Genomic DNA, 15,382 nt, shown 5'->3' on the forward strand with positions numbered 1-15,382 from the left:
TAGTCCTTGTCATTCCAAGTACATGTACATCCTATACCTCAGGACTCTCTCCAACTTGCCCACCACGAACGTCAGACTCACCGGTCTATAGTTCCCTGACTTGTCCTCACCACCTTTCTTAAACAGTGGCACCATGTTAGCCAGCCTCCAGTCTTCCAGCACCTCACCTGTGACTATCTATTACACAAATATCTCAGCAATGGTCCCAGCAATCACTACACTTGCTTCCCACAGAGCTCTAGTGTACACCTGATCAGGTACTGGGGATTTATCCACTTTTATGCATTTCAAGATATCCAGCAGTTCCTCCTTTTTAATATGGACATTTTGCAAGACGTCAACATCTATTTCCCTACATTATATAGCTTCCATATCCTTTTCCACAGTAAACACTGATGCAAAATACTCGTATAGTCTCTCCCCCATCCCCTGCGTCTCCACACAAAGGCTGCCTTGCTAATCTTTGAGGGGCCCTATTCTCTCCCTAGTTACCGTTTTGTCCTTAATGTATTTGTAAAAACCCTTTGGATTTACCTTAATCCTATTTACCAAAGTCATCTCATGTCCCCTTTTTGCCCTCCTGATTTCCCTCTTAAGTATCCTCCTACTACCTTTATACTCTTGTAAGGATTCATTCGATTTATCTTGTCTATACCTGACATATGTCTCCTTCTTTTCCTTAACCAGCACTCAATTTCTTTCGTCATCCAGCATTCCTTACACTTAACAACCTTTTAATTCACCCTAACAGGAATATCCTATCATTGGACTCTCGTTATCTCATTTTTTAAAGTTTTCTCATTTTCCAGCCGTCCCTTTCCCTGTGAACATCTGCACCAATTAGCTTTTGAAAGTTCTTGCCTAAAACCGTCAAAATTAGCCTTCCTCCGATTTAGAACTTTAACTTTGAGATCTGGTCTCTCCTTTTTCATCACTAATTTAAAGCTAATAGAATTATGGTCACTGGCCCCAAAGTGCTACCCCACTGACACCCCAGTCACCTGTCCTGCCTTATTTCCCAAGTGCAGGTCAAGTTTTTCACCTTCTCTAGTGGGCACATCCACATACTGAATCAGAAAATGTTCTTGTACACACGTTATAAATACCTCTCCATCTAAACTCTTAAGACTATGGCAGTCCCAGTCTATGTTTGGAAAGTTAAAATCCCCTCCCATAACCATCCTATTAAATCTGTCCATTTATTTCCCAACTCCCTTCCGGTCTTCTCAGTAGCTTCTTTAGCTGAAAGTGTGTGTTGGGGATCTCAGTATGCTCATTCTCATTGGGTTTGGTATTGCCCCATGTTTAGAAGGTTTTCTTGATTTTTCTGGGCCAGAGTTGCATTTTCAATTCGAACTCTGGGATTTCCCTTTTTCTGTCCCTTGGTTCCTTACGGATAGAATTTAATTCCCGCTCTGTCCCTAAGAATTGCCCTGTACAGCACATTATCGCTGTGACCTCCATGAGTTTGGAAGCACGTTTCTCTTGAGTTTGGATAAAATTATCCCAATACTTCTGCCCTGCCGATCCTGGGAGCATTTCATCGTTACAACAAAACTCTGCCCACGTGGACGCTTTTTCTAACTAATATTCTGTCTCAGCGTTGTTACCCATACACTACTCTCGTGTCATTCTCTGCCATTTTCAATTAAACTATGGGGTATAAGGGGTGGGTCAGACTGAGGGTATGGCTTTCGTTATGATCCGGTCCTAATCACATTGGGTGTCTACTGACATTCAGTGTTTTACCTTACCGGTCACACACGCAGACAGTACAGTGGTTTGTTGGTTTAGGAGTAAACATCTGTTGGTTTTGTCTTTTAAAGCGCAGTTCATGTAAACCATTGTGTTCTATTCAATTTACTTGAACCCCTGGCCTTCGCGTGGGACAGCTGTCCTCTTAACATCCACCTCAGGCAAAATCTCAAGGAATACTAGGTTCCACGGGCTTCGATCTCAGAGTGACAAAGTCACTTCTTATCTGGGGATGCCAATTCGTTGGCCCTGCTTCACAGTGTGTTTTAAATCATATCCAGCAAAAGAACTGAGAAAACTCTTCATAATAATAAACAATAATAACCATTTATTTGACACTATCATCACTAAATGCAATATAATATAACCATTTACACTACAAATGCTATCTTGTGCTTTACCTTCACTCTGGGTGATCATATACCCCCACACTAGAACTCGACCGTGCTCCACATCATGATGTCGCCTGGTCATCTCCCAATGATTTCAGGGGTATCTTCCTTTCTTGGTGGTTTGTCTCGAGTCACTGTTCTCGAGCGTGGTGTTGTGGCAATTCTTATACTCTATAATCTTCATGCCCTTTTGGAAGGGTCTTCACAATTAACCAATGGATCAATCAGGTTCGATCACCCTGATCAATCCGACCCAGCCAGGCGTTGGCATGATGATGGTCGGGTCATCCTCAGGTCTCCATTCCTGGAGATGCTGGGAACACATATCTTCCTCCAAATAAGGGTGTGAGGTGCCCCCGTGTCTGGTTCATACCTCAATGTTTCCAATTACCCTGAGGATGACATTGCATCAACACCATTCAACCCCTGACTTCGGGGGTGTATTGTAGTGTCTGCAGCTACCAGGTTCGTTATAAACTGTCTATTACTAGCTGCAGCCTGCCTGGGTTCGGCAGCATGTGGTTCAGCACAATCACTTTGATCAAGGCAGGTTTTCATTTCCCAGCATGCTTTAGTCCTTGTCCACTTTACATCAAATTAATCACAGATTTAATATTTTTGAGGGTCTCATCTGAGCACATCTTCCGTTCAATTCCTGCATTCAATTCTGTTCCTGATAAGCCATAACGTTCCATTAGGTTTTCCTTATTATTTGCTGTAACTGCATTCGAGCATTCAGTATTCATGTACCAGGACCCCCAGATCCCTCTGCAACTCAGAGCTCTGCAACTTCTGACCTTTCAGCTAAGGTGTTTGATTTTAATTCTTTCTGCCACAATGGACAGTTTCCCAGTTCCCCACATTTTCCTCCATTTGCCAGATTTTTGCCAACTCAATATACCAATCCATACCCTTTTTAGGCTCCTCATGTCCTCTTCATAACTCACGTTACAGATATATTTGTGTCATCATTAGATTTCGCTCCATACCTTCAATCCCTCCATCCAAATCATTTCTATAAATTGTAAAGAGTTGAATGCATTGTTTCCATTTCACCGCCTGCTGTTAAACACTTTCCATTCAGATGTGGGTCCTGATTGCTGACACCACAGGTCCCTCTCCTGCCTGAGTAGCTGTCTGGTCTCTGCCGGTCCCTCCGAGTGTCAGCGGCTTGGTCATTTCTTCCTCAGCCGCTGCGGAGCTGTGGCAGTGAGGTGCTCACCAGCTTGTGCTGTCACACTCTCGAAGGCTAACCTTCTCACCGAGGTCTCAGGGTCTGAGCTGGTGGGGTGCCTTTTACACCTCAGTACTCTTGTCCTCACAGAGGGAGGTGGTGGCTTGTGTGGGAAACGGCCATGTTACTGTGGAGGTGGTGGAGATGCTGGTGGTACCCACAAGGTACAGAGAGAGAGAGAGAGAGAGAGAGAGAATTGCAGCCACTGGTTGGAAGTGATGTGCGATAAATGAGACAGACAGAGCAGTCAATGAGAGAGTGGGAACAAAGCACAGCACAAGCTTGTGGAACAACATCATATTTTCCACAGAGGAACCTACCAGCCTCGAAGATTCAATATCGATCTTCCCAGCTTCAGATCTTGACTGTATGATGTCTCTGATTCCTACAATCTCCTTCACACACACAGTTTTCTTATTTGTGCCTTATTTACATTGCTTCATTTCCTCTTTCAACCCCATTAACAAATTCCTTACCTTTTACCCTGGAAAACATTTCACCCGTCGTCTTCCTCTGTCGAAACAATAAAATTCCCATTTTCCCATCCCTTTCAGCTCCGAGCTGAATCATTAATTCTACTTCCCTCTCCAATGCTGGCTGATCGGCCGAGTTTCTGCAGCATTCTGTGTGTGTTTTAGTTTTGCAGCATCAGCAATATTTTGCTTTAAATGATCTTCTGATATCTGATCCTGTCCTCCTCACTCTTCACTATCTTTCTGTCTCACTTGTTGTCTCCAAACCTTGAAAGCATGTCCTTTAGAAGTAACATATTAGCCTATGTCATTTATATATGTATTATAAACATCTCTGATTCTAATATTGGTCATAAGGGATGAACAGTCTATTTTCCTGCATTTTATCTATCTTCTAATCAACCTGTCTCCGAGATGCTACTGCACACCTCTGGAACAGGTGGGATTTCAGCACAAGATCTCTTACTTGGGGAACTATCACTGCACCACAAGAGCCCTTTACCTGCACAGTGTTTCTCTCTGAGTTATGTTCCTCAGTCTGTGTTATAGTCAGAATGCCATTGGTCCTTCAATTCACATGTTTGAATTTCCTAATCTGTCAATTAAATAACACTTCACCTTTTGGAAGTCATATTCCTTTTGGAGCATGAAACACGCTGAACTCAGTATTTCCAAAGAACTTTACTTGATCAAAGAACTCCATTAAGCCCATAATAGCTGTCACTTATTCAAGTTTTCTTCAAATAAATAAAACTATATTTTATCTTGGTCATCAGGGGACACTAATACAAACATCGAGCCCTCTTGACCCACTCTCATATTTTCATTGTTCCTTTACTCAGCATCCCTCACACATTCTATACAGACCAGGTATAAGTTTTACTTTACTCTGGGACAAAGGCACTGGATTGAAAGGAGTTCAATCAACCTGTTTGTTCAGTGACTGTAATTAATGTCAATCTCCTCGGGCCCTAACTGAGTCTCTGGATGGATTCCTCCTTCTATTAATAAATGAATGTCAGCTACAACATTCCTCAAAACAGGGAGAGATGACAGATCAGAATCTGAGGAGATCTCACCCTGCTTATCAGTCTCCCATGCGGAACCTTGTCGAACACCTTACTGAAGTCCATATAGATCACATCCATCACTCTGCCCTCATCAATCCTCTTTGTGACTTCTTCAAAAAGGTTTGTGAGACATGATTTCCCATGCACAAACCCATGTTGAATATCCCTATTCAGCCCCTCCGGATTACCTCCAACAACTTGCCCACCACCGAGGTCAGGCTCACTGGTCCATAGTTCCCTGATTTGTCTTTACCGCCCTTCTTAAACAGTGGCACCACGTTTGCCAACCTCCAGTCTTCATGCACCTCACCTGTGACTATCCATGATACAAGTATCTCAGCAAGGGGTCCAGTGATCACTCCCCTGGCTTCCCACAGAATTGTAGGGTACACATGACCAGATACTCATTTAGTGTCTTCCCCCATCTCCTGTGGCTCCACATATAAGGCTGCTTTGCTGATCTTTGAGGGGCCCTATTCTCTCCCTAGTTATCCTTTTGTCCTTAATGTATTTGTAAAAACCCTTTGGATTCTCCTTAATTCTATTTTCCAAAGCTTTCTCATGTCCCTTTTTTGCCCTCCTGATTTCCCTCTTAAGTATACTCCTACCGCCTTTCTACTCTTCTAAGGATTCACTCGATCTATCCTGTCTATACCTGATTTATGCTTCCTTCTTTTTCTTAACCAAACCTTCAATTTTTTTAGTCATCCAGCATTCCCTACACCTACCAGCATTTCCTTTCACCCTAACAGGAATATACTGTCTCAGGACTCTCGATACCTCATTTCTGAAGGCTTCCTATTTTCCAGCCATCCTTCTGCCTGTGAACATCTGCCCCCAATCAGCTGTTGAAAGTTCTTGCATAATACCGTGAAAATTAACTTTACTCCAATTTAGAACTTCAACTTTTAGATCTGGTTTATCGTTTTCATTTACGAATTATAATGAATAGAAGTATGGCCGCTGGCCTCAAAGTGCTCCCTCAGTGACACTTCCGTCACCTGCCCTGCCTTATTTCCCAAGAATAGGTCAAGTTTTGCAACTTCTCTTGTCAGTACATCCACAGACTGAATCAGAAAATTTTCTTGAACACACTTAACAAATTCCTTTCCATCTAAACCTTTAACACTACAGCAGTCCCAGTCTATGACAGAAAAGTTAAAATCCCCGACCATAACCACCCTATTAACTCCATCCATTTATTTCCCAACATCCTTCCTGCCTTCTCAGCAGCTTCTTTAGCTGACACTGTGTGTTGGGGATCTCAGTATGCTCATTCTCACTGGGTATGGCACTGCCCCATGGGTAGGAGATTTGCTTGATTTCTCTGGACCAGAGCTGCATTTTTCAGTTCTACCTCTGTGATTTCCCTTTTTGCGTCCCCTAGTTACTTACAGATGGATTTTAATTCCTGCTCTGCCCCTAAGAATTACCCTAGACAGCACATTATTGCTGTGACATTTTCAAATTCTGAAGCCAGCTTCCCTTGAGTTCTGAATTATCCCAATACTTCTGCCCTGGAGATCCTGGGCCCATTTCAACATTGAAACAAAATTCTGCCCATGTAGTCCGCTTTTTCTAACTAATATCCTGTATCAGCGTTGTTACCCATTCTCTACTCTGGTGCCATTCTCTGCCATTTTCAATTAAACAATGGGGTACAAGGGGTGGATCAGACTGAGGGTATGGCTTTCTCTATGACCCGTTCCTCATCCCACCGGTTGTCTACTGACATTCAGTGTTTTGCCTTACCGCTCACACACACACACACACACAGACACACACACACAGACACACACAGACACACAGAATCCAGTGGTTTTCTGGATTCGGAGTGAACATCTGTTGGTTTTATCTTTTAAAGAACAATTCAGTTCAGGCCATTCTGTTCTCTTTGATTTACTTGAACTACTGGCCTTCACGTGGGACAGCTTGTCCTCTAAACAACAATCTCAGGCAAAATCTCAAGGAATACTAAGTTCCCTGGGCTTCGATCTCAGAGTGACAGAGTCACTTCTTACCAAGGTCCTATCTGGGGATGCCAATTCGTTGGCCCTGCTACGCAGTGTGTTTTTATTCTTATATCAAGCAAAAGAACTGAGAAAACTCTTCATAATAATAAACAATAATAATCCTTTATTTGACACAACTAACACGATCATAACAAAATACAATATAATTTAACCATTTACACTACAAATGCTATCTTATGCTTTACCCTCACTCTGGATGGTCATATACCCCCACACTAGAACTCGACCGTGCTCCACATCATGATGTCGCCTGTTCATCTCCCAATGATTTCCGGGATATCTTCCTTTCTTGGTGATTTATCTCGAGTTACTGCTCTCGAGCGTGGTGTTGTGGCAATTCTTACACTCTAAAGTCTTCATGCCCTTTTGGGAGGGTCTTCACCATTAACCAATGGATTGATCAGGCACGATCACCCTGTTTGTTCGGACCCAGCCAGGCGTTGGCATGGCGATGGTCAGGTCATCATTAGGCTTCCATTCCTGGAGGTGCTGGTAACACATGCCCTCCTCCAAATAAGGGTGTGAGGTACTCCCCCCGTGTCTGGTACGTATATCGATGTTTCTGATCACCCTGAGAATGACATTGCATCGATGCCATTCAACCCCAACTTCGGGGGTATATTGTAGCGTCTGCAGCTCCCAGGGTCATTACAAACTGGCTGTTGGTAGCTGCAGCCTGCCTGGGTTCTGCAGCATGTGGATTAGCACAGTCACTTTTGTCAAGGTCGGTTTCCATTTCTCAGCATGCATTAGTCCTTGTCCATTTTATTTCAAATTAATCACAGACTTTATCTTTTTGAGGGGCTCATTTGAGCACATCTTCCGTTCAATTCCTGCATTCAGTTCCCTTCATGGTGAACCATAATGTTCTATTGGATTTTCCTGATTACTTGCTGTATCTGTATTCCAGCATTCAGTGATTCATGTACTAGGACCCCACATCCATCTGCACCTCAGAGATGTGCAACCTCTGACCATTCAGATAATGTGTTTGTTTTTAATTCTTTCTGACACAATAGACAGTTTCCCAGTTCCCCACATTTTCCTCCATTCGCCAGATTTTGCATAATTAATGGACCAATCCATACCCTTTTTAGTCTCCTCATGTCCTCTTCACAACTCACTACCCAGTTAGCTTTGTGACATCAGTAAATGTAGCTCCATAGCTTTAATCCCTTCATCCAAATCATTTCTATAAATTGTAAAGCATTGAACCCATTGTTTCCCATTACCCCACCTGATGCTCCTCCCTGTCCATTCAGATGTGGGTCCTGATTGCTGACACCACGGGCTCCTCTCTTTCCTGAGCAGCTGCCTGGTCTCTGCCAGTCCCTCCGAGTGCCAGCGGCCTGGGGCATTTCTTCCTCAGCCAGCTGCAGAGCTGTGGCAGTGAGGTGCTCACCAACTTGAGCTGCAACACTCTCAAATGCTAACCTCCCCACCTCAGGGTCTGAGCTGGTAGGGTGCGTTTTGCACCTCGATACTCTCGTCCTCACATGGGGAGGAGGGGGCTTGTGTGGGAAACGGCCATGTTACTGTGGGGGTGGTGAAGATGCTGGCGGCACAGCGAGAATGAGCGAGAGAGAGAATTACAGCCACTGGTTGGCAGTGGTGTGCGATGAATGAGACTGACAGAGCAGTTATTGGGAGAGTGGGAACACAGCACAGCACAAGCTTGAGGAACAACATCACATTTTCCACAGAGAAACCTACCAGCCTCGAAGATTCAGTATCAATCTCCCCAGCTTCAGATCTTGACTGTATGATGTCTCTGATTCCTACAATCTTCTTCACACACACAGTTTTCTTATTTGTGCCTTATTTACATTGTTTCATTTCCTCTTTCAACCCCATGAACAAATTCTTTATCTTTTACACTGGACACCATTTCACCCGTCGTCTTCCTCTGTCGAAACAATAAAATATCCCATATTCCCATCCCTTTCAGCTCCGAACTGAATCATTAATGCTATTTCCCTCTACAATGCTGCCTGATCGGCTGGGTTTCTGCAGCATTCTGTATGTGTTTTAGTTTTGCAGCATTAGCAATATTTTGCTTTAAATGCTTTTCTGATATCTGATCCTGTCCTCCTCACTCTTCACTATCTTTCTGTCTCACTTGTTGTCTCCAAACCTTGAAAGCATGTCCTTTAGAAATAACATATTAACCTGTGTCATTTAAAATGTATTATAAACATCTCTGATTCTAATATTGGTCATAAGGGATGAACAGTCTATTTTCCTGCATTTTATCTATCTTCTAATCAACTTGTCTCCGAGATGCTACTACACACCTCTGGAACAGGTGGGATTTCAGCACAAGATCTCTTACTTGGAGAACTATCACTGCACCACAAGAGCCCTTTACCTGCACAGTGTTTCTCTCTGAGTTATGTTCCTCAGTCTATGTTATAGTCAGAATGCCATTGGTCCTTCAATTCACATGTTTGAATTTTCCTAATCTGTCAATTAAATAACACTTCACCTTTTGGAAGTCATATTCCTTTTGGAACATGAATCACGCTGAACTCAGTATTTCCAAAGAACTTTACTTTATCAAAGAATTCCATTAAGCCCATAATAGCTGTCACTTGTTAAACTTTTCTTCAAATACATAAAACTAAATTTTATCTTGGTCATCAGGGGACACTAATACAAACATCCAGCCCTCTTGGCCCACTCCCATATTTTAATTGTTTCTTTACTCAGCATCCCTCACACATTCTATACAGACCAGGTATAGGTTTTACTTTACTCTGGGACAAAGACACTGAATTGAAAGGAGTTCAATCAACCTGTTTGTTCAGTGACTGTAATTAATGTCAATCTCCACGGGCCCTAACTGAGTCTCTGGATGGATTCCTCCTTCTATTAATAAATGAGTGTGACCTACAACATTCTTGAAACAGGGAGAGATGACAGATCAGAATCTGAGGAGAGCTGACTGCAATATTAGCACAATGGGCAGGAGTCTCTCTGGGACAATTGACTATTTTTCTGCAAATTATCAACAGTTGAATTTGGAACGTTGGATCCGATCCATACTTCTAATTATTCAACACATTTACTTTCCGACTCTCGCTGCTGTTGGTTTTCCAGGTAAATGTCTCTGTCTGGCTAGTAATTCTATGAATCAAGATTTAACTTTATTACTGTTCTTGTCATTTACCATTACGCTGCTTGCTGCTCCTGCTTTAACTAAGTCTCTATATCCCTCCCAGTAGATTTATAAACCACTAGACTCCTGGTATTCTCCCTTTAAGCTTGAGAATACCAAAACCATTGTCTTTGGTTCCCATCACAAATTCAGTTTTCTATCATTTGCCTTGACCCAATCCCTGGTTTCAGGTTGAACCAAAATGTGTGTAGCCTCAGGGCTCCCTTTAACCCTAACCTAAGGTTTTACCCAACATCCTCTCAATTGCAAAGCTTGTTTACCATCCACTCTGTAATATCTCTGTCTCCTGCCTGCTTCATCCAGGATACTACATACTACACCGTCCCTGAGTTTGATTAACCCAGACTCGAATATTCCACTGAGATCATCTTTAACCTCACAGTGTCAAACCTCAATAAACCAGAACTCATTCAAAGTTCTGCTGCCCGTTCTGAACTCCCATCATGTTTGGTTTTCCATTTCTCTTTGTGCTAATTGACCAACGAACATTCCTGATCCAACAACTTTCCATTTTAATGTTCTAATTTTTTAATTCAACTTCCTTCGAAGCCTTGCCTGATTAATTATTCCCACCCCCGGTCCCGTCTTTATCGTCCTGTATGTAAAGTCACAGAGACACAACACCCTTCCCCTTCTCAGTTCTCTCCCCATCGTTCTGCAAACCTAACCCCTGATAATTTTTATCCAATTCCATTCTGAAAATTCATTTCTTTCGATTTGTCTCTCCATCTTCTACACTTACTTTTTCCCTCTCCCTCTTCTCATATTTAAACCTCTCTCTCTGTCTCTCTGTCTCTCTGTCTGTCTTTCTCTCTCTCTCTCTCTCTTTCACTCCCTCCCTCCCACACTCTCTCTCTCTGCCCTCTCCCTGTTCTCTGTGTGGTCTGATTGTGGGAGGTGCACCTGCCTCTGTTAGTCAGTGTGTGAGGGCTCTGCACACCCACCCACCCCCAGGATCACCCAACCAGACCCACCAAGGCCAATGGGCTCCAGCGTAGGGCAAGCTTTCTCCAGACCAGACCCAGACCCCATGAATGCACCAAGACCTGGCGGTAGAGCGAGAAAGCAGATGTGCTGATGACACAGATGACATGTTATTGGAAATAGTTTTTCGCATCCATGTATTCACCCTTTACAATCAGCTATGTCTGTGAGTCTCTCTCTGGCTGCAAGTCTGACATTACAGGGACTGGACCCAGCCATCCCTGTCACTGCACAGCGCTCCATCGCCCCAAGTGGGAGGTAACCCATAGCTACTGTATCCAGGCAATGGGGAAATCACAGGTCACTGTCACCCTGGTAGCTACGCTCTCACTTTTTGGAGACACCAATGTGCTTCAGAAATGACTGGATTTCCCGAGATTTTCAAGTTATTCCCAAATTAAGAAAACGTACTGCTGAGAAGTGACTGAGGAGGATTCTGGGAGGAATCAGCTCAGCCACCAGGAGTGAACAAAAAGGAGGCAATCTCCAGCTGAGTAGCCATTGTTGGAGCGGCCATTTTCAGAAGGGCTGCTTTGCTGTTGAAGTGCTTCTGGAGCTTTAAGTGTGGGTTTTGGTGGATACTGGGATACTTGGTGAGGAGGGTGATCAGCAACGAAGTAAGGGTAAGGTAGTATTCTGTTCTTTGTCTTCCTGTGAGGTGACAGAGATGGGACTTGGAATAGTGGTTTGCTGCTCCTACCAGATGTGGGAGATCAGGGAATAGTCTAGTGTCCCTGACGACTGTGTTTGCTGGAAGTGTGATCCTCACAAAGCGGGTGGTTGAGTTGGGGACAGAGTTTGACACACTGAGGAGCATACAGGGGGCAAAGAGTGTGATAGACACTAGTTACAGTGATGTGGCCACTCCACAGGTTCAGTCAGGGAGAAGAGTGACTGCCAGGAGAGGCAGGTAGTGCAGGAGTCTCCAGTGACTATTCCCCTCTCGAACAGGTGTTCATTTGTGATACTGTTGGGGGGGTGTAAACTCTCTCAGGGAAGTACAACAGCAGCAGACAGGCCTGTGCTACCATGAATGGCTCAGCTGCAAACATTTGGGAAGGCAATTACATAGAACATTAGGTAACTCACGAGTCAGGGGCACAGGCAGGGTGTCTGTGGCTCTCACCGAGACTACAGGATGGTGTGCTCCCTCCCTGGTGTCAGGGCTGAGGGCGTCTCTGAACGTTGCGTGAAATTCCTCAAGGGGAGGGTGAGGAGGCTGAGGACATTGTACACATTGGTACCAACGACATAGTGTGGAAAAGGGATGAGTTCTGAAGAGTCATGAAAGGGAGTTAAGCAGATGGTTAAAATGTAGGATCTCAAGGGAAGTAACTTGGGAACTATTAGTTTCAGTGAGAACAAGAAAAGGGGGATTTGGCAGATGAATGTGTGTCTAAGAGCTAGTGCAGGGGGCAGGGATTCAGATGCATAGATCATTGGGACATGTTCTGGTGCTAAGGTGTTCTGCCCAAGTGGGACAGGTTGTACCTGAACTGGAGTGGTCAATAACCTGGTGGGAAGAGCTGTGAGAGCCACTTGGGATGAGTAAAACTAATCTGGCAGGGAGATGAGGACAGGTATTGGAGAACATCCAACGAAGTAGGGAGACATAATAGAAGGTTGGTGACAGGAGAGAAGATAATGAGAGCAAGTAAAACAGTTGCGGCAGTGCTGGTAATCGTCGTACCAGACATGGCAGGCAGACGTATGCAGGAAACATCGGAAGTCAGGGTTAAACTGCATTTATTTCAAAACAAGAGGCCTGACAGCTAAGGGGAATGAATTGAGGGCATGGATGGATACATGGGACAGGGACATTCCAGCTATTACCGAAAATTGGCTGTGACCAGCAATGTGCCACAGGAATCAGTGATGAGTCCACCGTTATTCATCATTCATTTAAAGAATTTGGCTGAGAATTTAGGAGGTATGATTAGTAGGTTGACGGATGCCACAAAGATTGGTGGTACAGTGGACATTGAAGAAGGTTACCTGGGAGTACAGTGAGATATTGATCAATTGGGCCAGTGGACTGAGGAGTGTCAAATGGTGTTTAATGTATCGGTGTTGCATTTTGCTGGGTCAACCTAGGGCAGTCCGGACCCAGTTACTGGTCAGGCCCTGGGGAGTGTTATAGAACAAGGAGGTCGAGGTGGTACAGACACATTGCTTCTTGAAGCTGGAGTCACAGGTAGACAGGGTGGTCAAGAAGACTTTCAGCTTGCTTGCTTTCATTGGGGAGAAAATTGAGTCTAAGTATTGGGACATCTTGGTGCAGTTGTGCAAGATTTTAGAAAGGCCATATTTGAAGTTACTGTGTACAGTTCTAGTCACCCTACTATAGAAAGGATATAACTAAACTGGACGTAGTGCAGAAATGACTTCCTAGGATGCTATGTGGACGAGAAGTTTTTAGCTTTAAGGAGAGTCTGGGTAGGCTGGAAGGTATTTTTCCCTTGAGAAGATGACTTTATGCATATCCATAAAATCATGAGAGGCAGAGATAAGGTAGATAGCCAAAAACCTTTTTCCAGTGTTCGGGGAGTCTAAAACTAGAGAACACAGGTTCAGCCCGAGAGGGGAGATACACAGATAGGTTGAGAGGGACAACATTTTCCCAAAGAAGGTTGTGAGTGTCTGGAATGGGCTCCCAGAGATAGTGACAGAAGTGAGCACAATTTTGTCATTTAAGAAACATTGAGACAGGTACATGGTTGTGATAGGCATAGAGGGATAGGGACTAAACGTATACAAACTGGACAAGTTTAATTTTACCAACTGGGTAGCATGGGCCAAAGGGCCTGTTTCCATGCTGTAAATCTGTATGGCACTAATTGGTCTGAGGTGTTTGGGGAAGGAGCTGCAATGTACAATATTAAAGGGACTGCCCTTCAGTGACTGGGTGTGTGCCGAGTGACTGTGCCCTTTGAAGGGGCCTCCCATTGCACGGACTTGCAGATACCCCACCCCCACCCGAGGCTGCAATCCAAACACTTACCCTGCTGGCCTCTTGTTCAGGTGCAGCCATCTTAATTTCTGAGTCACAGCAAGATGGAAGGCAAGAGCAGGCTTCCCTCAGACACTGAGGTCCAGCCTCCTCCTCTGCACGTAGGGGAACCCTCAAGGATAAAATGCCCCTTCTTGCTAGCACAACCCGCCCTGTTAACCTGTCAGACTTCACAGTACTCCAAGTCCCTGCCCAACCCATCTGCATCTACATACCCTCCAGCCCTGAGCCCAGTCTCGTCGGGTCAATATGCCAGGTTTGGGAATGCACTGCCCCCTCCTTGTATCCAGGGTGTTTGTGACTCTCACTGAATGCCTCCCCCTTACATAGTGAGTTGTCTACCTTCAGTATCATCATTCCCCAGCTTCCCAACTCCGATTCCTAATATTATGTTCCCTAGGCATCATTTCATAGGAGTGGCCTCTTTGGCAGTGCCCTACGAGTGGCTCGGGAGATGTGCCAGGATGGTGTGTGGTGACACGGGCACATGTCGGATTCCAATGTCTGTGACCATAGGCTGTATGCGGTCACCACTCAGAAACTGTACCTTGAGTTGTTGGTGCCGGGGTTCCAAGCTGGTGGGTTGGAGGAACAAGCAGTGAGATGGAGTCACCAGGTTCCCAGTCTGATTTCTTTCCATGACTGGAATTGTTAGTGTCTGGTTTCTATCCAGTGGATGATAGGATGGGCATCTGCATATTAATGAGGTGAGAAATGGTGTTAATGTGGATGATTACGAGCAATGTCAATAAAGGCCTCTCACCACAGCCCAACTTGTTCTTGCCCCTGTATTACTCACTAGGTTCCCCTAATACTCTAATTGTTCACTCCTTGTCAATAGTATTGTTATTTTGAGCTAAGTTTTATTTTCTGTTCCTGTCCTACCAGGCAACTTTTAGCAATTATCTTCTTTTTATTGAACTTCAATGTCATTTTAAATGCGGATGGTGGGTGCTCCATTTGGAGTTTTCCTTTCTCATTTTGAATGTATTTATTGTGTGTAATCTGAATTATGTCCTTCAATGCTGACCACTACTGAGTTCTCCCTGAACCTCATTTCCATGTTCCCTTTCATGTTCTCAGATCTCCCCATACTTAAATTTATAACAAAGGTCTTGGACCCACCCTTCTCTCCCTCACACTCTGTTTCCCCATCGGCTGTAACTTTTCCTGCTTCACATATTTCTCGAGTTACATACTTATAATCTACTATTGAATCGATTTGTGTCACTCTATTAGACTGTGTATTCCAA

The sequence above is a fragment of the Hemiscyllium ocellatum genome, chromosome 12 (genome assembly GCF_020745735.1).
Source record: "Hemiscyllium ocellatum isolate sHemOce1 chromosome 12, sHemOce1.pat.X.cur, whole genome shotgun sequence".
NCBI lineage: Eukaryota > Metazoa > Chordata > Chondrichthyes > Orectolobiformes > Hemiscylliidae > Hemiscyllium > Hemiscyllium ocellatum.